Source organism: Neovison vison, chromosome 8 (genome assembly GCF_020171115.1).
Source record: "Neovison vison isolate M4711 chromosome 8, ASM_NN_V1, whole genome shotgun sequence".
Classification (NCBI taxonomy): Eukaryota; Metazoa; Chordata; class Mammalia; order Carnivora; family Mustelidae; genus Neogale; species Neogale vison.
This window is the reverse complement of record NC_058098.1, coordinates 123,367,272-123,390,001: the sequence shown is the minus strand read 5'-3', so window position 1 is coordinate 123,390,001 and position 22,730 is coordinate 123,367,272. Positions and strand designations below refer to the sequence as shown.

Here is a 22,730-nt window from a genome sequence, read left to right as displayed (position 1 = left end):
GGGGTTTAATAAAGCATTGTGCTGTGGAGTGTGACAGGTGGGGAACAAAAAGATGATTTAAAGATCTGGCTCTTAGAGTAACTGTTTTGTTCTCTGAAGGTGGTTCTATATATTTAAGTTGTTCCATGTTGTCACTATTATTCTTGCTAATGCCCAGATTAAGTTGATTTGTTAAAGGAGAATCTGGCTTAAAACAAAACCTCCTTATCCTTCTCTGTATAACCTTGCAGTTCAGAGGTTCCTTCCCTGGGTGTGAAATAAATGTAAATTTCACATTGTAGATTTCTGCTATGGGGCTGGGGTAGCTGGAGTCACCCAGCAATTCTTGCTTTATGTTGGCTTGTGGCTATTCTAGTTCCAAGACAAGACACACTTTTATTTTAAAATTAAACTTTGAAATTTAAAAATAAAAGCAGAAAAAAAATAAGTTTCCTAGACCAAAAGGAAGGATTTAAATTTTTAGAGAGCTCATCAGCATTTCAAGAGCAGTGATAAGCCCCTGGAATTTACTTTGATGTTTTCAGCTCAAACACAGCCACCCCAGTCTGAGGGTGGGGTCCCCTCCCCTGTGTCTCAGTGCCACAGCTCTAGAATGTGACACTCTCTTAGTCTTATTCCCCACTGCCCCTGTTTGTGTATCTATTTAGCCCTATGCCTTTTTTTTTTTTAAAGATTTTATTTATTTATTTGACAGAGAGAAATCACAAGTAGATGGAGAGGCAGGCAGAGAGAGAGAGGGAAGCAGGCTTCCTGCTGAGCAGAGAGCCCGATGCGGGCCTTGATCCCAGGACCCTGAGATCATGACCTGAGCTGAAGGCAGCGGCTTAACCCACTGAGCCACCCAGGCGCCCATCCTTTTTTTTTTTTAAAGATTATTTATTTATTTATTTGACCGAGAGAGAGTGATCACAAGTAGGCAGAGAGGCAGGTAGAGAGAGAGAGGAGGAAGCAAGCTCCCCGCAGACCAGAGAGCCCGATGTGGGGGCTTGATCCCAGGACCCTGAAATCATGACGTGAGCCGAAGGCAGAGGCTTTAACCCACTGAGCCACCCAGGTGGCCCATCACAATTGTTTTAAGGCTAAGCAGACTTCACAATGTGTTCTCCATGCTATGCTACCGCTACCATTGTCATTGACTTATGGAGGATGGGGAAGGTGAAGAGAAGGTCGAGGAAGAAATCTAATACAAACCACCTTGGGAATGCTGGAGAACATCCTTTCTCTGAAGAAACAGGGTGAACCTGCAGAGGAAGGAACATGACTCCTCCTGAGTCATTCTTGGACATCCCAGTCCCTGCACTGGAAAGTCAGCCTTCTGGAAGACTTGGAGGGTAGAGCATGCTGGGGCAGGAAGGGCTCTCTGCTCTGCATCAGGCAGATGTGGTTTGGAGCCCTGGTAATGCCACTGTAGCAGGGTGACTTTCTGGGCAAGTCACTTGACTTCTCTAAGTCTGGACCTCCTCATCGATACAAAATAAGGAAAGCTATCTGTCATGTGGTGTAAGGATCCTATGTCTTCCCAAAACACCTACTAGTCCTACGCCCCTTCCCCACTTTGATACCCCTTTACTCGCCGATTATTCAGAAGCTTGTGGTTAAGGCGATTTGGAACCCCAAACACATTTACTGATAAAAGCCAGTAGCCCTCAGCTTTTATTTATTTATTTATTTTAAATATTTTATTTATTTGACAGAGAGAAATCACAACTAGGCAGAGAGGCAGGCAGAGAGAGAAGGAAGCAGGCCCCCCAGCTAAGCAGAGAGCCCAATGCGGGGCTCAATCCCAGGACCCTGGGATCATGACCCGAGCTGAAGGCAGAGGCTTCAACCCACTGAGCCACCCAGGCGCCTCTAGCCCTCAGCTTTTAAAGAGTGGCCCCAGCACCAGCTTATATACTATCTGCTTTCTCTTCTCACCATCCCCATTCACGGACTTGACTTTCAAGTCATGATGGGTTCCTCTACTGCCTTCCAAACACTTCCCATCTTCCCTACCCACAAACTTTCACTCCTTCATCCTGGAATCTCAAACCTCCTCTTAGAATCATCTAGCAAATCATCTAGCAAATCAATATCCAGTTGAAATCCAAATCCAGCTTCTCTGTTCCATGAAGATCTGCTCAGAATTAACTTCTCTCTCATCTGAATTTCTTGTGTACTTCATCTAAGCTAGTCATATGAGCTTTAAGAGTTTATTTATTTATTTATTTATTTATTTGACAGAGATCACAGGTAGGCAGAAAGGCAGGCAGAGAGAGGAGGAAGCAGGCTCCCCACCTAGCAGAGAGCCCCATGTGGGGCTTGTTCCCAGTACCCTGAGATCATGACCTGAGCTGAAGGCAGGGACTTTAACCCACTGAACTTACCCACACGGAGCCCTGTCATATGAGCTTTATAATAAAAGTCACAACAAAGTGCTTTTTGTAGTTGTTATAATGAGAACGTCTTTTTTTTTTTAAGAGAGAGAACTTATGCACATGTGAGCGGGGGTGGGGGGTGGTGGAGGGAAGCAGAGGGAGAGGGAGAATCTGAAGCAGGCTCCACACCCCGCACAGAGCCAAAGGTTGGGCTCCATCTCACGACCCTGAGATCATGACCCGGCTGAAATCAAGATCTGGACACTTAACTAGCTGAGCCACCTAGATGTCCCAGCAATGTCATATTCTTATATCCCTCACACTGTTCCATAAAAGTTTGTTGTTGAATAAATGAACCATCACAGCTCCATTTGTTGAGTGTGTGCTGTATGCCAGGCAGTGTGCTATGCCCTTTATAGGTATTTCCTTGTGTTATCAACAAGGCAACGTTTTTTAAAAAATGTTATGATCCTTGTGTTCTGAGCTAAGGCTCAGATGGCATAAGTAACTTTCCCAACGTCAGTTACCCAGAAAACAGAGTAATGATTCCAGCATAGAGATGTATGATTCCCTGCCCTATGCCCTTTATGCTTCCCAGGAGAGACAACCTAAAGCTAAAATCACATAGTGAAAAAAAAAAAAATCACATAGTGGGCACATTCTAAACCACAGGTTTGGGTGCGACTTTCATCAATGTCCCAGGCAGACAGATGACCTCAAGGCTGCCCTTTCTCTTACCAGGGCGGGTAGGCCCAGGAAAGGAAAGAAGGAAGAGTCCAAGTTTGAGATCCCCTAAATACTGCAGAAAACGTTTCCTCCACTAGAGGACTCCCTCCCCCTTAGGCAGAAAGTGCAGCTTCCAAGAAGGTGGTAGCCAGGGATCCGCTATTGCCAGCCTGTAGGGGGCTTCAGGCCACCTCCCTGAGGCTCAACCCATTTTGCCTAAATCCCTGGGTCGCTACAGAGCCTGGCCAGTTCGTGAATCCCTAGGGCAGTGCCCCAAGCTGGAGCAGTGGGAGGGACAAGCCACTCTCCCGCGAAGTTTTCACAGGCGCATCCTGGGCTCCCCGATCAGGGATGCTTTGATGTCGCCCCTAGGCTCATTTAGGGGCTCACTGCATAAGTTCAAGATGTTTGGGGCAGAGGGCAGAATAGTAAACCTTCCTCCTCGAAGAAGCAGAGACTCCGCGTGGGTAAGGCAGCAGTAAGCCTTCTCCTACTGGCAGCCTGGCCTGTCCAGACCATGAGCCCACCACAAAGGATGGCAGTGGATGTGCTCCAATGACCCCCGCACTTTGGCAGGTTCTGTGCGTCTGCCACCCGGGTTGGTTTTGCTGAGTGGAGGAGGAGGGCATCCTGGAGGAGTAGTGAAGCACCATTTTGGTTGAAAATAACTTGTGTAGAGGTGTGAACTACCTCTCTGGGCATGGCTGTGCAGCGGAGACAGCTGGGAACTCCCTCACCTTGGCCGCTTCTCTCAGAGAGGGGTTTCTGCAGTAACCCGTAAGCGTTTCCCTAGAGGGACCCTGGGCTGGGGTTGAAGGTGAGGACTCAATGGTGCATTTTAATCAATAGGAATGCCTTTGAAGTGACATTAAGTGAAAAGAGGCAAATTACTAACCGTATCTGAGCTATTATTACCACTACATAAAATATTACAGTAAAGGCTTGAGAGGGTTTTAGGTACTTGGTACAAAGGCCTGACGATCCTCCCTCTCCTCTTTTAGATTTGTTGATTTAAATTGTGTTTAAAACGTGAAGGGAAAAAAAGTGAGTATAAATTGAGTTCTAAAACATTTCCAGAGACTTCACCATGCTCTGAAAGGTGGTGTCAGAAATAGGGCAGGCAGCTGGGTCTGAGGGCTCCGGATGGAGAAGCTCTAGCTCACAGCAGCCCAGAGAATGAACGCCGGGTTCATTGAGGGGACCCAGAGGGCACAGTTGCAAACTTAGTCGGCCCTGAGTGGCCGTCCACTATATAGTGTACGTCAGAACATTTTGCTATAACGACCACCCCGCCCTCCATCCTGCGGTTCCGCCGAGCGCCCACTTCGAAGGCGTCGTACTGGGTCTCGGAGGGAACCAGGCGCAAAGGGCAGGCCCGGGAGCAGCCGGGTGAGGCTGCCGGGGCATTGTTTCAGGCCCTCGGGTGGGGTCCTGCAGGGGGAGGGGAGGCGGTGTGTCCTTGGGACCCGCCCCGTAGCCCTCCCAGGGGACTCGTGCATCCGCGCATCCCAGCGCCGGGGCTTTGTGAAGTGCCGTCAGTCACCAGGGAAACCCAAAGGAACGCGGAGAAGGACGCTAGGGGGGTCGGCGGGTTCTCTGGCCTCTCTCCTTCCCCTCTCGGACCCCAGCCCTACAGCAGGGCCTGTCGGGAGTTGTAGTCCCAAGGCGGCGGCCGCGCGCGGCGGTGAAGATGCGGGGCGCCGCCTGTCCCCGCCTCCCCTTAACCTGCTAGCGAGAGGTGGGGAGCATTGGGGAGGAGGCGTCGGGTCGGTGATTGGCGGAGGCCGCCTCCAGCCCCCACCTACGTCCCCTCCCCAGCTCCCGGCTTCCGACTCCAGCGCCCCGCGCGCCAAGGCGGCGATCGAGCGAGCGCGCGTGCAGCCGCCGCCGCCCCGAGCACCCGCAGCTCCCGCGCCGCGGCGAGACCGAGGAGAGACGGATCGACCGACGGACCCTCGCAGCCGCAGCATCCCGGAGGAGTGCGTGATGGCGGGGTGGGCGGTGGGCTTATTCTCCCCGGGCTGGGACATCGTTCTCATGGCCTCTGTTTCTCTGGGAGGCGCACAAAAGGGCAGGGATAGGGTTGCGCCCAGGGGCCCGGCCTCAGGGGACGCGGCGGGAGGTGTGGTTTGGGACTGGGGCGGCCATCGGGGCTAAACTGGGGCCCGAATCCTGTGCTCTTTGTACGCCCACGGAACGCCGTGCAGTGCCTTGCTCATAGTAGGCGTTTCAGGTGTGCTCGTGGGATTGCAAAGAACTGGGGTGAGGAGATGGCTTGGTCGAAGGGGGTTCACTCTCGGCACACAGTAGGCGCCCGACCTGGCTTGTCGAGGTGCAGTGAATGGCTGGAAGGTTGGGCGGGGGCTTCTCTGGCTAAGGGCCCGTCCTCCCCGAGTCCCTAGATCGTCGCTGCCTCTGGCCTCCCACTCCCACCAGTACACACACCCTGAGTTCGTCTTGGCTTCGGGTTGAGATTTGCCCAGCCTGGACCGGACCCGACGGCCCGTTCCACCGGTCTGGCTAACGCAGCAGTCGCCTAAGGACGATTCGCCTGCAGTCTCCGGGGCACCTGCCTGAACCACAAAGGCCGCCTGTAGCTGCCCGGCCCAGAGCGAGCGCCGAGCTGGGTCCCTTCACTGGAGCCCAGTGCGGGAGCTCTCCCCGCAGCGTAGATCTTGGCGGGCGACAGACACCGACGCCCCAGGCCTGGGGAGGGGCAAGAGCCCAAGCCAGAGAGAAGCTGGGATGGGGAGAGGCAGACGCGAGGTCTGAGCAAAGATGGGGAGATGGGGAAGCTGGGTGGGGACAGGTGGTCTGGGGGTCTGGGTGGAGGGGGAAGTGGAGACCAGGGTTTGAGGAGGAAAGAGAGGGGGCGGGGGGCGGGTCTGAGGAGGGAGGGGAGGAGTGCAGTGCAGGTGGCGCGAGGCGGGGCGAGTCTGGGGCTGATGAAGAATGAGGATGGGAGGAGAGATGCTGGAGGGTGGAGACCGCCGGGGTTTGAGGAGGGTAGACGCCCGGGAGGAGGAGACCCGCGCGGGTTGGGGGAGGGTCTCTCTGGGGAGGGAGGTCTCCCAGGGGAGGGAGGTCTCCAGGCAAGGGAGGGGCGGACGGCTGGGAGGCGGGTCTCGGGCCTGAAGACCCTCGGCTCCAGAGTTGGAGCGTGGCGGTCCAGGTGGCCCGCTGGGCGTGGCCCTCGGACAGGCGACAAACCCGGGGAGGCGGATCCGCGACCGGGCTGCGCTGTCCCCACCAGGAGCTTTGTCTCCCGGCCTGACACAGCCCTTAGGGACTCGCTTCAGGTTTTGCGATAATCCGCAGCGCCGCAGGCACACACCCCTTTCTTCTCGGAGCTGAAAGGCTTGGTCCAGTGGCAGATGCTGGCTGGGAGGCGGGATGGGGGACGTCTCCCGCCGGAGAGACCGGGAGAACAATAGCCGGCACTGGTAGCCACCCGACCCCGAACTAGGGCTGCCCGGCTCCCGAACTCAAGTGTGCGGTTTTCTGGTGCAGAAAAAGCTTCCGTAGAAATCTTAGGGCATGCTCTCGTCTTTTGGGTTCTGTGTTGGGGCATCAAGGCCTGCTGTTAATTCCCTAGTGTGAGTCGCGCGTCCCCCCAGACTGGGGGGCAGGCAGAAAGCCGCGGCCACGGGCTTTGGTGCCTGGTGGCCTCGGCGCCGCCCGTCTCCCGCCCCTTGCTGTTGACCATCAAGCAGCCCAGACGCGGCGGCGTGGTGGCCCGGCGGCGACCTGGAGGTTGCCTCGGTGCAGAGTGGCTCTCTGAGCAGTCGGCTTTGTCTGCCGAGGCTGGTCGCGTCTAAGGGCGGCTGTGTGTTCATAGAGGGAGCAGTCAGGGTTGGTGCGGATTGTGTGCTAAAATCCAGAGAAGTGGTTTTGGAGATTACCCGCCAAGGGTGCGGCTCCTGGCTTTTAGAGCCCGCATCCCGGGGACCAAAGCTTCCCATTGCCAGTGACCACACCCAAGCCAACGTGTCCATCCTTTGCAGATTTTGCCCATATTGTCTACTGACCTAAGATGGGGATGGCTCTGTGATAGGAGGTGGCTGCTTGCCCGTGGAAAGCAGATGAACAGAAATGGAAGCACAAAACAGGGATTCAGCAGAGCTCTCCATGCACTTGCTGGAGTGTAAGCATCTTTCATGCCGGCATCCAGCATCTTGACATGTGAAAAGATTGCCTAATACTCAAATTTGGTTTTCGAGGTTTTCTTTCATCATGGTTTGGGTTATATTAAAGGTGACTCTTCAGCATAAGGTTTATACTTTTAGTATATGTGCTGCCGAAGCGAGCACAGGTTTATACTTTTAAATTGCCATTCATTTAACAGAAAGGTGGGGAGGGAGGGCAAGGCAGAGTGTTTTTATTCCAAGACTGAAGGAAGCGTGGATAAAAGACAGAGCATCACAGGACTAATCATTGTGACTTATATTTGCCAGTAAGTTAACTGGATGAGCCTTTGGCTCTGTCTAGCCTTGAAACCCAGGATTTTCTTTCTTAACCAGGTTGATGCACAAGGCTGTGATGTCACTGTTAGCTCTTGCTCAGAACGTTTGATAGTTGCCGACCTCAAGTCCTCTTATCTGGGCTATACCGAGTGGCCACAGGAAAGCAAGTAGACTGTATCTTGCTGGTTTTCAGGGATGTTGCTTTGAGGCGGTGCCTCTCAGAATTTACAAAACTGGTCTTGAAAGGATTAGCTGGAATGTTGTTCATTGGATGTTTGAAGCTAAGTTAATAGACTAGGCCTATCTCTAGACACAAACCAGGGATCTCCGTATTAGAAAACCCAAAATCTGACGTGAAGGGTTTTTTCTTATGAAAAAACTCCAGTAGAAAATGTTTTTCTGTCATTACCCAAGGGGAAAGTTTCAGAAAGGAATGTTTGTTGGTTTATTCTTTTTGAATGAATTTTATGGATTTGTTTAAGGGTGGGATCCTGTCGAGCCCAGTGTGAACATCCATCCCAATATTTTCCGGTGGGAAATGACTCCAACCTGGGGAGTCCAGAGATGTGGAATGCCAGTATGATCAGCCCTTTCCTACAGGGAAGATGGAGAGAAAGCAGCATCCCCTTCCTACCTCCTCTGAAAATGTCTGGGAGACAGCCCAGAAGGGAGAGGCAGGTGACCCCAGAATTCTGGGGTGCCATTGTTAACTCCCATCTCCCTGACCCTGGCGACCTCAACTAGGTGTATACAAGATGTTCATAGGGGCGCCTGGGTGTCTTAGTTGGTTGAGGATCTGACTTCTACTTTTGCTCAGATCGTGCTCTTCATGGGATCAAGTCCAGCATCAGGCCACATGCTTAGCACAAGTCTGCTTGAGATTCTTTCCCCCACCCTTTTCCTCCCCCTCTTCCATCTCCTACCTGCGCATGCATTCTCTCTCTCTCTTTGTCTCTTTCTAAAATAAATAAAATCTTTTTCTAAAAAATGCTCATAGGACATGAAGACCTGGCTGTTTTCAGCATAGCCTCTCCAAAATGGAGATGTAAGCCAGGATAGTTTCAATATGCTAAATGCCCTGGGAGTTTCCACCTATGGGAACAGCTCCACAGCAAGGCAAGCATACACAACTGGCCACAGTTAAGTTAATGTAGGCTTCATCTGTGGTATTTCCACCTCTCTCTGTTCTTCTACCATGGATGTCTGGGAATTTTCCCTCCTTCATAACAGCTACTCTGACCCAGGATTTAGCATGATCTTACGTAGCTCCAGAGAACTGTAGGCCAAAGGCCATCACAACTAGATACCTCTCAGGGTAAATTGGATTTAGATCATTATACAGAGCCAGAGATGTCAGTATTATTAGAAAAAAAGTATCTAAGAAGTAGTAATAAAGTACTATTAGAAAAAAGTATTTAAGACCCTAGGGTGTCTGGATGGCTCAGTCAGTAGAGCCTGTGACTCTTGAACTTGGGATGAGTTCACTTTGGGTATAATAAAAAATGTAATTTTTAAATTTTTAAATGTAAATTTAATTACATTTAAAAAATCTTAGATTCTATCTTTCTGCTGTAAAAATTAACCAAATTCTTTTTTTTTAAAGAATTTATTTATTTATTTGACAGATAGAGATCACGAGTAGGCAGAGAGGCAGGCAGAGAGAGAGAGAGGAGGAAGCAGGCTCCCTGCCGAGCAGAGAGCCCGATGTGGGGCTAGATCCCAGGACCCTGAGATCATGACCTGAGCCGAAGGCAGAGGCTTAAACCCGCTGAACCACCCAGGCACCCAAAATTAACCAAATTCTGATAGAATCTGATCCTGTTCTTTTTTGTTTTCTGAACTATAAGAAAAGAATTTCAGAAAAGTCTTCTAAGACTTAGTTCACAGGATCCTATAGGAAAACAATAATACAGAAAATCTCTGGCAGGGTGAAAACCTGTAGGAAGAGGTTGACGTAACATGAAATCAAGTGAGAATAACAAGTAAGGTGTTTGATTTTGCACTGCTGGTGAATAAATGAGAAATAACTTCAGGATCACTTTGCCTTAAACGTGTTTGTTTGTTTTTTAAGATTTTATTTATTTATTTGACAGAGACAGAGACCACAAGTAGGCAGAGAGGCAGGCAGAGAGAGAGGAGGAAGCAGGTTCCCCACTGAGCAGAGAGCCCGATGTGGGGCTCGATCCTAGGACCCTGGGATCATGACCTGAGCCCAAGGCAGAGGCTTTAACCCACTGAGCCATCCAGGAGCCCCTGTTTGTTTGTTTGTTTATTTTAAACATACCTTTTTTTTAAGGATTTTATTTATTTGACAGAGAGATTATAAGTAGACAGAGAGGCAGGCAGAGAGAGAGAGAGAGAGAAAGAGAAGCAGGCTCCCCACTGAGCAGAGAGCCCGATGTGGGACTCGATCCCAGGACCCTGAGATCATGACCTGAGCTGAAGGCAGCGGCTTAACCCACTGAGCTACCCAGGCGCCCGTTTGTTTGTTTGTTTTTTATGAATTAATATATATCCAAGAGAGCTTGAGATTGAGTGGGGGAGGAGCAGAGGGAGAGCATCTCAAGCAGAGTCTGTGCTGAGCCCGGAGCCCCAGGCGGGGCAGATCTCACAGCCGTGAGATCAGACCATGACCTGAACCAAAACCAAGAGTTGGTCACTTAACTGACAGAGCCACCACCCAGGCGCAGCTGCCTTAAAGTTTTTATATGAAGATGAAAGAAAGGTTCAAATACTGTGATAGGAATCTTTAATGAAATTTGGTATTTGTGTATAAAGCAAACACATTGTAGAATTTTTTTTTAATGATTTTGTTTATTTATTTGACAGAGAGAGACACAGCGAGAGAGGGAACATAAGCAGGGAGACTGGGAGAGGGAGAAGCAGGCTTCTTGCAGAGCAGGGAGCCCAATGTGGGGCTCGATCCCAGGACTCTGGGATCATGACCTGAGCAGAAGGCAGACATTTAACGACTGAGCCACCCAGGCACCCCATATTATAGACTTTAACAAGAGAAATTCATGAAGGGATATTTACGATTTCTTCTATTTCAGTCTTTGAAACTTGTTTAACTTAAATAAATTTAACTATAGAATCCCCTGAGCCCTCATACCCTCCTGTTTTTAAAAAAGATTGTATTTATTTATTTGAGAGAGAGAGAAAGAGAGCGCTCCCATGCGTAGGAGCCAGGAGGAGGGAGGGATGAGCAGACTCTCCACTGAGCTTGGAGGCCCGAAGCCAGGCTGGATCCCAGGACCTTGAGATGGGGACCTGAACAGAAGTCAGACTGAGCCACTCAGGTGCCCCCCTCATGCCCTGACATCAATCAGCGTAGTTTGATGCTTGCTCCTGTGTTCCTGCCTGGATCCCCTCCTTGTAGTCCAGACTCAGAGGCAATGTGCCCAGGAGGAAGAGCCTGGGTCTGAGCCAGAAATCCAGGGGTCAAATCCCCACTCTGCCACTTTTTGTCTGTCTATCCTTGGGTGAATTACTTTCCTCTTGGGGACTCCGTATCTTCGTCTATACAACAAGCATTATACAAGTCAGTGTTTACCTAGCACTGGGAGTGCCCAGCACCTACCAAATGAACATTGTTATAACAATCATCACAGTCTCCCCCAGAAGATGCCCACAAAAAACAACATTTCGATTCCCCATTTAATCTCTTTTTTTTTTCTGATTTTTTTTTTTTTTTAAGTAATCTCTACCCAACACGGGAGCTCAAATCACAATTCTGAGATTAAGAGTCGCATGCTCTACTGACTGAGCCAGCCAGGTGCCCCTTTTTTTGTTACTTTTTTTCTCCATTTAATCTTTAATTGCAAGGGGCTGGACAGGCTGCTGTAGGGGTATCAACAGTGGGAACCGAAAGAATGATTCGGACCCCTTTACGAACTCCCACCCTTGCAAATAGTAGGAATAGCTCTGTGCTCAATCTGAGCCTCTTTAAGCACAGCTGTCGTCGGCAGCTGAGAACTTGCAGTTAAGAATGTTCCAGAAGTGCTCTGATTCTGACTTTGCCAAATCAGCACCATGTGTGGGGCTGGCCTGGCATCTCACCTGCTCCTACACCATCTAAAAGAATCAGACACCTGTAACTGGTCGGGTGCTGCTGCCTGGAGGTTGTTCTGGTTTTCGTGTGGGAAAGAGCACTCTAAGGTTGATGGCAATTTGTTGGGAATTAAAATAGCTCAGGTTTTTCAGCTAAGAAATAAACTCAGCACCACAGCATCACTTATTTAACAAACACTTTCAAAGCATTTACTCCGTGTTAGGGGTTGTTCTAGTTTCTATGAGTTCAGTGCTATTATTATCCCCAGTTTACAGTTGAAATAACAGAGGCGCAGAAAGGACCCAGCTAGAGAAGTGGCAGAGCCAAGTTTCAAACCCAGGGAGTCTGCTTAGAGTGTGTAAGTCGGGGCTCTCCAGAGAAACAGAACCAGTAAGGATTGGCCTATGTGATTGTGGAGTCTGGCAAATCTGTTACATACACGGTAGGCCAGCCAGCTGGAAACTCTCAGCCAGGAGCTGATGTTGAGGTCTTTTTTTTAAGAAGGAGGGGAGGGGCAGAGGGAGAGAGAGAATCCTAAATAGGTTCCACACTGAGCTCGGAGCCTGATGTGGGGCTCCATCTCACGACCTGAGATCATGACCTGAGCTGAAATCAAGAGTTGGGCTCTTCACTGACTGAGCCATCCAGGTGCCCCTGATGTTGAGGTCTCAAGGCAGAATTTCTTCTTCTTCAGCGAAATCTCAGTTTTTTCTCTTAAGGCCTTTCAACTGATTGTATGAGGCCCACCCATATTAGTAAGAAAAATCTCTTTTACTTAAAGCCAACTGTTTATAGATGTTAACCACATCTACAAAATTGTTCCCAGCAACATCGATAGATGAGTGTTTGATCATATAACCGGGCATTATAGCTGAGCCAACGTGACATAAAAAACAACCATCACAGAGTCTATGCTTTTGTTTTTTAATTTTTTTAAAATATTTTGTTTATTTGACAGAGACACAGGGAGAGAGGGAACACAAGCAGGGGGAGTGGGAGAGGGAGAAGCAGGCTTCCTGTTGAGCAGGGAGCCTGATGTGGGGCTCGATCCCAGGATCCTGGGATCATGACCTGAGCCAAAGGCAGATGCTTAATGACTGAGCCACCCAGGGACCCCTATGCTTTTGAACATGACTCCAAGCTAAGAACCTTACCTGGTGAGTGTACAGTTTCCAGTAAATGAAAGAACTTTTAATGGGCTGTTCCATTATAAATTGGTTCTCCTTACCTTGTTTCAAATAATATTTGGACCTGTTTTTTGGTTCATGTAGCTTCCAGCACGGAGTACTGTTCACAGTAAGCATTCAATAATATTTATAGAACGACTAGATGATTTTGAGGATATTTTACAGGACTTTTCAGTCATTGATACCTCTGGCTACCCATTTACATTTAAAATTATTTGGCTCAAGTGCAGTTGAAGTTCTATGAATGACTAGATTCTCTTGGGAGAAGAAGAGTATCTGCATTCATTCAGCATTGAGCAGGGTGTCACTCCCCACACCCAACACCTGTGCATTCTCATCGGCTCGGCAAAGTTTTTCAAGTCTGTCGCTGCCTTAGTTCCCTGTGAATGTGTCTCCCACACATCAGCAGTGCCCCATACTCAGCTACAGCATCTTTCTGTCCCCTCCCTGTCCATTGATAGGCAGCCCTTTGTTGATTTCAGATCCATCATGGGCTCCCTCTAATTTCTCAGGCTTTGGGTCTTTATTCTCTCTGCTTTTATCTGGTCCTGTCCTTGCCTTTGTCCCTCTGCAGGGCATGACCCACCATTAATGGAGAAGCCCTCTCCTTTCTCATTTTTACTACTTCATCCAGATTTCTGTCTTTGCAGACTGATAGGTTCATTCTGTCATAAAATTCAAACACAGTCTCTGATTTTTTTCATTTAATGTTTCTTAAGCTCTGTTTCCAACACATGGGAAACTCAACTTTAATGAAGTTACTTGGATTATTCTAAGGTTGCCCTATTACCATGTGTGTGAGCAATACATATGCATAAGATGGTGACTTTTGCGGGGGATGGGGGGGATAGGTGAGGGTGTATTTTAAAAATATTTTTATTTTTAAACTCTTTAGTGAAATATAATGGAAATAAAGAAAATATACAAATCATACATGTGTAACTTAATGAATTTTTGCAACTAAACATATCCATGTAATCAGCACTAGACAAGAAACAGATTACCAGTACCCCAAAGCCTCCCCCTCCCCCCTTCAATCTCTGCACCCAACATGGGGCTCAAATCTACAACCCGGAGATTGAGTCGTATGCTCCACCTACTGAGCCAGCCAGGCGCCCCCCCAGAGCAACCCCCTTCAGTCCCCTCCCAGTCACTGATCTTCCTCCAGTGTCAGCAATCACCATCCAGACTTCTACAGCGTAGATAAGCCTTGCCTGTTCTTGAACTTTCATAGATGGATTCATAGTGGATAGTCTTTCGTGAGTGGCTGCTTTTGCTCAATGTTACATTTGTTGGATTTAATCTGCTCATTTTCATGGCTACGTATTGTTGCATTGTACCATACATAGTTCCTTTACCCTTTATGTTGTTCATGGGTGTTTGGGTCGTTTCCAATTTGGGGCTATCCTGAGTAGTGCTGTTGTGTCTATTCCAGTACATGTTTTGTTTGTGAACATATGTGTGTTTCTGTTGGGTATATCCTTAGGGGTAGAATTACTGGGTCAAGGGTTTGCATATGTTTTGGTTTTTTTTTTTTAAGATTTTATTTATTTATTTGAGAGAGAGACCGTGAGAGAGAACATGAGAGGGGAGAAGGTCAGAAGGAGAAGCAGACTCCCCGTGGAGCTGCGAGCCCAATGCGGGACTCGATCCTGGGACTCCGGGATCATGACCTAAGCCGACAGCAGTTGTTCAACCAACTGAGCCACCCAGGCGCCCTGCATATGTTATTTTTTAGTAGACTGTGCCAAATAAGTAAGATTAATGGTGACTTAAAAACATTTTTTAAAAGATTTTTTTAAAAAAAGACACTCTTAGGGATGCACTGCTGTGATTAAACCATTTTTAGAAACCCAAGAGGCTGGCATCATGTCGTGGCTTGATCAGAGATTGGTTTCCAATTCTTATTCTTCAGCAAAAAATAGAACTTGAAGCTGTGTCTGATTCCACAGTAGCTGAAATGAACATTTTTAAACTAATGGTTGTGGTTCAGCCATAGTCTTGCTACAGCAATTTCCTTACTCCTGTTCCTTAAGGAAAAGACGAGAATCAGGTTATAATTGCAACATGGGTCCAAAGTTCATTCCAGAGACGTCCTATCAGCCTTGAACAAGATTAACAAGTGATTTTTTTCTGTTAACTACTTTGCATTTCTTGTATCGAGTCAAATACATCAGTCAAATACATGTAATTTTGCATTGTGTCATTTCTGAGGCTTACAAAAATCTCTCAAAAGGCAGCAGCTTGGAACCACAGAATTAAGATTTCTTATTTGGGGGATTAGAATTATAGCATATATCCTTTTAATTTATTTAATTATTTTTTGCGGGTTTCTAGAAAGATTTTAAATGGACATGATTTTTACAACTGGACTATAATGGAAAAAAGCCTCTGCAACTACTGAAAACCAATAGAGATGAGGCACAAAGAGCAGTAGCCTTCAGATGGTGGAGATAAGGCAAACCCATCTCATCAACAAAGATCCATGAGAGATGGCAGCGTTAAGCATGGCCAGTGTAGATCAGAGGCAGCAGTTTAGGCGTGATGCGGGATGATGATAATGAAGCCTGGACCATAAAGGGAACAGGACAAGGCAGGCATGAATTCCTAACTCCACAGGTTTTTTTCATATGGGACCCATTCAGAGCCCAGGTTGTCCCTAAGAAAGACTTTTTTCCTGTGATGTGACCCACCATGTTTGTATGGGTCCTTATACAAGCAAGTGAATGTGACAAGATTTATCACTGCTTTAAAACCTAGGTTTATTGCTTGGACTCTGAGTCCTTTAAGCCTGGGTGGCACAGTGGGTTAAAGCCTCTGCCTTCGGCTCAGGTCATGATCCCAGCGTGCTGGGATCCCCGCATCGGACTCTCTGCTCAGTGGGGAGCCTGCATCCTTCTCTCTCTGCCTGCCTCTCTGCCTACTAGTGATCTGTGTCAAATAAATAAAATCTTAAAAAAAAAAAAAAGCTCTTAGATATAGTACAGGATTTAATTTGTACTTTAAAAATGTATAATATTCTGGGACACCTGGAGGCTCAGTTGATTAAGCATCTCCCTTTGGCTCAGGTCATGATCTCAGGGTCCTGGGATCAAGCCTCCCGTGGGGCTTCCTGTTCAGCAGGGAGCCTGCTTCTCCCTCTCCAGACTCTGCCTCTCCCCACTGCTCATGCTCTCTTAAAGAAATAAGTAAATAAATAAAGTCTTTTAAAATAAATAAAATGCATAATATTCCAATATTTAATCACCTATAGACCATTTTGCTAATAAAGCTAATGCAATGATTGCTAGTTCCATCAAACCTCTGTCCTTATGTTCACATAATTTTTACCGAGCTGTAACAGCAACATGGATACTATTTCATATTGTTTCTTCATTTGACATTAAAAAAGAACTTTTTTATGTTTCTAATTTAGAAATGTAAACTTTTAAATGGCTGCCTGCCATTCAATTTGAAGGTTCAGTATTGTATTATTATTTTTTTAAGATCTTATTTATTTATTTGATGGACAGAGAAAGCACACGCAGGGGGAGTGGCAGGCAGAGGTAGAGGGAGATGCATGCTCCCCACTGAGCAGGAAGCAAGATGTGGAACTTCATCCCAGGAGCCCAGGATCACGACCCGAGCTAAAGGCAGACCCTTAACCAACTGAGCCACCCAGGCACCTGGGTACACTATTGTATTTAACCATTTACTTATTGGTAAACATTTAGATTATGTCCAATTCTTTTCTATTATTTTAAATACTGTTCACATCTTTGTGAAATCACATACATGATTTTATCACCCAGCTGGTATTTTTTGAGAACTGAAATTCTCATTTTTTTTTTTTTAGATTTTATTTGTTTGCCAGAGAGAGAGAGAGAAAGTGGGAGCACAGGCTGGCAGGGTGGCAGCAGAGGCAGAGGGAGAAACAGGTTCCCTGCCGAGCAAGGAGCCTGATGTGGGACTAGATCCCAGGACGCTGGGATTATGACCTGAACGGAAGGCAGCGGCTTAACCAACTGAGCCTCCCAGGCATCCCAGAACTGAAATTCTCTTAAAGAGTTTTTGGAGTGCCATTTTAAAAATACAATTTAAAAAAATTTTTTTCTAAATATTTTATTTATTTATTTGAGTGAGTGAGAATGAGTATGAGAGAGGAGCTGATCAGAGGGAAAAAGCAGACTCCCCAAGGAGCTAGTAGGCCGAGGCGGGACTCGATCCTCGAAGTCCGGGATCATGACCTGAGCCGAAGGCAGTCGTTCAACCAACTGAGCCACCCAGGCGCCCTTAATAATACAATTTTAATCATAGTACCTGATAGTTTGCCCTTAAAGACAAACGCATAAATGTATGTAAGTCCCTTGATTCAAGGACCAACTTCACAAAGTTCCCCAATTGCTTTCTAATCAGTCTTAGCAAGTTAGCCATCAAAGAATTTGTGTAAATGTAGGCATAAAATCGTCTGAGATGACCGGTCATTAAAAAACAGGACTGCAGTACTAATTTGGGAGGCGAAGGACCCCAAGTAAAGCCGATTTTTATCAATAAATCCTATAGAACTGTGCTGTTTCTTAATAGCAAATAGCACCCATAGTTGGCCACTGCGAAAGACAGGACATGGTCTCCAAGGTCGTGGAGCGATCACACAGTTATAGGGAGCACTCCATACTAAATTAAATTCTAGTTTGGGAGTAGAATGCAGAGACCCAGGAACCGGAAATGAATGTTGGAGCAGCCGGGCAAGCGAGAGGTTTACTAACCTGGGACTACCAGACTCCGCTGGCCCTGAGCTGTTATTCCAGAGGAAGCGCGGACGTCTGATCTCGCGTTATTTCCTGAGTCCGCGCGAGGCTCAGAGCCATTTCCCGGAAGGAGCTCGCCCTGGGGAGAGAGGTGGGTTTGAGTCCCGGCTCTGCTGCTTTCTAGGGGTGAGAGGTAGGCACAGTCAACCTTCCCGAGCCTCGATTTTCTCGTGATTTATTTTTTTTTTTATTTGACAGAGAGAGGTCACAAGTAGGCAGAGAGGCAGGCAGAGAGCCCAATGCGGGCCTTGATCCCAGGACCCTGACCTGAGCCGAAGGCAGAGGCTTAACCCACTGAGCCACTCAGGCACCCCAATTTTCTAGTGATTTAAAAGAGCGTGTGTTTGTGAGGACTAGGGCCTACGTGCCTGGAGTGTGGTGGGTGCGTGGTGAGCACTCAGCAAGCAGAGCTGCTGGAAGTCTCTAGGTGCTGGGTTCGGTGCTCTGAGATATTAAAAAGCATACTCAAAGCTCTGTGCTTGTCACATGAACAGACTGGACGATGTGATCATGGATGCAGAGGTACAAGAAGCCACATAGGAAATCCGTTCAAAATGGTGTGTTCCCAATGTACAGTGAGGACATGGAGCCTAGATGCTGACTGACAGCTTTGATGTTCTGTGACAGCCGTGCTGTGTCTCTGCTGGGAGTGCCATGATGGCTTACCCGCTGAAACCTGCTGGCTGTGGTTGGGCACTATGCAGCAGAATTAAAACAGCACATACCCTTTCACCCGGCGAGACCACTTCTAGGAATTGATCCCAAAGATCTACAAGCATAGGTGCGGGATGAGAACTAAAGAGGACTATTATTGCGGCATTATTTGTACTAGCGAGAAATTAGACCCAACCTCGATTCCCATCATTGGAGTGCTAGTTAAATACATTCCGATACATCCTTACAAAGAAGTATTATGCAGCCATTAAGAAAACAAGGCAGATATTTCTGTTCTCATATACAACCACCTCCAATTTATATCATGATGGAAAGAAAGCAGGCAGAGCAGTATTTAATGAGTGCTGCTTTTTGTGCAAACAAAATAGATACATAGATGCTTAAATATGTATGGATTGTCCGTGCAAAGAAACCTATGATGGTGCTGACCTCTAGAGGAGGGGACTGTTTATATGGTCTTAAATATTTGTCATTATTTTTTACCTGTTCAAACAATAATAATTTGGCAGCCCTTGCTGGCTCTGGCTCACCCTGTTAGGGACTCATGAAAACATGAACAAGTTTTAGTTCTTGGCCCCGTGCTCATGGCTTCTTTTCTCAAATGGGCCCCCATGTGGAGGAGCCCCCCAAAATAAGACACGAGCATGCAGAGTAGGGCTTTCAAGCCACTGAAGAGACAGAATGTGTAACCCTTTCAAAAAAGAGAGGTGCTGGGACCAGGAAGTGAGGATGACCCATTCCTGCAATTAACACGTAGCATTTCTAATATTTCCCCTTTTCATCATTTTTATTCAGGAAAATGTGGTGTAAATCTTAGGACGTTGAAGATGAGAAGCTCTAACTGGGCCTCATGAACCTCCCACCATCATGTGTGCGAGTGCTCATTCCTTCATCCCTTCCTTTATGGAACAGGTGCTATTGAACACCTATAAGGGGCCAGGTGGTATCATAGGACATGGGGGCTGAGAAGAAATTTGGCAGCATTTCATCATTTCACAGAGAAGGAACGTCAGGGCAGTTTAACTTCCAATGAGCTATTTCAGTGCAGAGAGAGCATCTGGTGATTTTTGCCCTCTTTGGTCGCAAATGACAGATTAAGAAGCCCCCAGATCATCCCGTAGAGTTCATTCCATTCTGCTTAATGTTTTGGTTACTTGTGGGGATGTTTTCTCTGTAAGGACTGTGAAGATAGACTCTTGGTGTGTCCCGTCCCAGGATCCCCAACTCCTGGTGTCTGTACCTCTGTGTAATCTCTTCCTACAGCTTGCTTTTAACCGATAGAAGATGGCAAAGGTGATGATGTCATTGCCATGACTATGTAATGTACAAGAACCGGTCTTGCTAGCATACTTACTCTGGAGATTCTCTTTGCTCGCTTGATGAAGTGTATCTGTTGGGGAAGCCCACTTGGCAAGAAATTAGGTGACCTCTCGGAGCTTAGAGTGGCCTTTAGCTGAAAGCCTGCAACCATAAGGAAATGAATTCTGTCAACAACCTGAGGGAGCTCAAGGCAGGTTCCCACATGTCCCCTGAATGTCCCTTTACGTTCACACCAAGCCAGCCACCTGCATTGCCCTTGGCCCATCCCACAGGGATGGCTTTCCCTCTGGAAAGCCACAGCTCTGACAAAGGCTACAGATCGGCTTCCAGAATCAGGCTTTGCACCTTTGATATCTTCCCTGTCCTGGTTGACACTGGTTCAGTTCCAGCTGTTGATCAGGAGCCGTTGGGACACTCTAGATGCCCTCCTGGGAACCTGTTTCTTGACTTGCAGACCAGCCTTGAATTTCCATTCTTCCCCTATTACTGCTTCTTAAAGCTTGTCCTGTGGACTTAGCCTGCAGCTCCGGGATGCAAGTTTGAAATCTTTGAAGGCTTATTGACAGCTTTATTGAGGTAGAATTTACATGCTATAAAGTTCATGCCTGGAAAGGATACAATGCAGCGGTTTTTAGTGTATTCACAGAGTTGTATTCTCACCATGCTCTACCCTTAGAACATTTTCATCGCCCCAGAAAGGACCCCTTACGCATTAGCAGTCACTCCCCATTCCCTCCAACCCCCTGCTCCTGGCAGCCACTAATCCACTTTCTACAGATTTGCCTGTTCCAGATGTTTCAAATGAATGGTATCATGTATGACCTTTTCATGACTGCTCATTTTTTAATCTGAAGAAAAATGGATGCAGTGTCTACACTCTTAATTCACAATATACCCTTTCCTTGTGTTGACATGAAGTTATAAAGAATTTTGGAAATTACATAGTGTTAAAACGTTCAGTCCCACCAAAGCACTCCGGGAAGAGGTGCCCTGTGGGCCCTGGGGCTCACTCATGCTGCTCTCTTTGGGCCCTCATCTGAAAGAGCAGGCCTAGATAATTCTGACCTCATCGAGATCTTTCTGTCTAGAACAGATAAAAATCCCAAAGTTGGATTATTTGGGTAGATGGTTAAAGGGGAAGAGGAACGTTCTCTGTGCCTCTGTACTGTGGGAAGAAAAAGATGGAGGGAGACCGGGGCGCCTGGGTGGCTCAGTGGGTTAAGCCGCTGCCTTCGGCTCAGGTCATGATCTCAGGGTCCTGGGATCGAGTCCCTCGTCGGGCTCTCTGCTCAGCAGGGAGCCTGCTTCCCTCTCTCTCTCTGCCTGCCTCTCCATCTACTTGTGATTTCTCTCTGTCAAATAAATAAATAAAATCTTAAAAAAAAAAAAAAAAAAGATGGAGGGAGACCTGGCCTTGCAGATTGTGTACTGTCTGCGGAAGTGGCAGAGTGTAGCTAACGTCACCCTGGGGCTGAGAGAGTGATCTGGCTGTTAGGTTACATCAAAGACCTTTTCTGACAAGGTGTTGGCGCAGGATTTGGGGAAGAGGTTGGGGCCAAGGAGGTGGAGGGGATGTGTATGGCCGGTATCCCAGGGGAGGCTTGGGCAGCAGGGGGAGGGGCAGACTGAAGGTTGTTTGGGCAACTGAGCACATCCCTACCCCCACACTTCTGTCCCTTACTGGCTCTTCCCTTCTGGGGCACTGTGTGCTCAGGGGAGTGACAAAGAGGGGGCCCAGAGGGTGGAAAATGAGGCCTTTATCTGCCTGAGTTTACACAGTCTGACCAGTTCCCTGGGCCTCCAGACCACCCTCAGCGATTTTTCTTTCCTAATGAAAACCAGTGACAATACAATGATAAGGTTGAAAATATATTACGCTTAATGTGCGTGTTTGTAAAGGAAGAAAATCATGTGAATAAACGCTACGCCTTTTCTCCTCTTAAGGTTGGGTTAAAAGGCCAGTCTCTTGTTCCTCCTTTCTTTGACCACCTTTTGTGTATGTCTTTCATGCTCCAAATAGTCAGTACATAGCACGGAAAATACGCTCTTTTCTCCCAATTGTGGAATCCTCTGTTCTCAGCTAAGATGTGTAAATAGGTTTATGTTTTTCTTTTTAATTTTATGGTGAGCTTGGAGTAATCCCGAGTATTTCCTTATATAAGAATTTAAGGTTGGGGGCACCGGGCTGGCTCAGTCAGTAGAGCATGAGACTTGTGATCTCAGAGTCGCCCCACGTGCGGCGTGAGCCTACTTTAAAAAAAAGAAAAAGAGAATTTAAAGTACTCAGTATGGCCCATGCGGAAGAACCCTGTGGGCAAAGAGAACTTCAAGAGCCTGGATAACATAGCTCAGGGCTTCTCTGTGTTTTTAACTCTTAAGTAGTAGTGAATATGGACAGGGCCTTGTGCCCAGTAGGAACCCGGCTGTTGACATGGAAATATCTGGATTGCCCAGGCCTGGACCCTCCAGCAGCCCCAGGCTGAAATGCTAACACGGAGCTAGACTTGAGACTCTCAGAGGCAGAAATTCTGCTGTGCCCAAGTTGCAGCTGCCCTTGAGGATAGGAGCAAGAGGGTGGGGGGTTGGCACATGCATTGGCCAGACTCCAAGTAGATGTCCTGTGACCCGCAGAGCCCACACTTTGAGTGCAGTGCAGAGGAGGGTGAGAGAACATCTGTGAGTTAAATCTGGGTGCGGATCTTACCTTCCAGACTTGCTGGTGATCTGCGTGATACCAGGCAAGCCTCCCAGCCTTGCCGAGCCCCTTTGTCCTGAGTCCTTGAGTCCTTGCGGTGTGGCTGCGAGGCTTAGACATGAAGGGTCTGGTACAGTGCAGGGCACAGCAGGGGCTCTGTACATTTGACCAGCCTTGAAGGTCAGATAGGTAGGTTCCGCTTCAGTGACGGTGGTTTTATTGCTTTCTTCTCCCCTTGGTTTTCTAAATAATACATATTCACCGTGAAAAATTTAAACAATAATTAAATGTAAGTGAAATAAAGTAAAAGTCACCTGAAGTCCCACCACCTTAAGACAGCCACCGTTCACGTTTTTGGGGACTGTCTTCATCACGCACACACACATCCTGTCTTAATTGTTGACATTTTTTTCTTTCTTCTTTTTTTTATTTTAATAGACTCTTCCCCCTACTCTTTTCCACCCTCTTC

At 47.5% G+C, this 22,730-nt stretch overlaps 1 protein-coding gene across 1 annotated transcript in view; it reads left to right on the top strand.

Moving 5' to 3' along the window:
* Nucleotides 1–5,001: 5,001 nt before the first annotated feature.
* Nucleotides 5,002–22,730, top strand: part of DPYSL5 (dihydropyrimidinase like 5) — a 90,606-nt gene continuing 72,877 nt past the window's right edge. The window contains exon 1 of the mRNA XM_044261923.1: nucleotides 5,002–5,062. The gene's annotated coding sequence lies outside the window, so the exon portion shown is untranslated. The remainder of the gene's footprint in view (nucleotides 5,063–22,730) is intronic.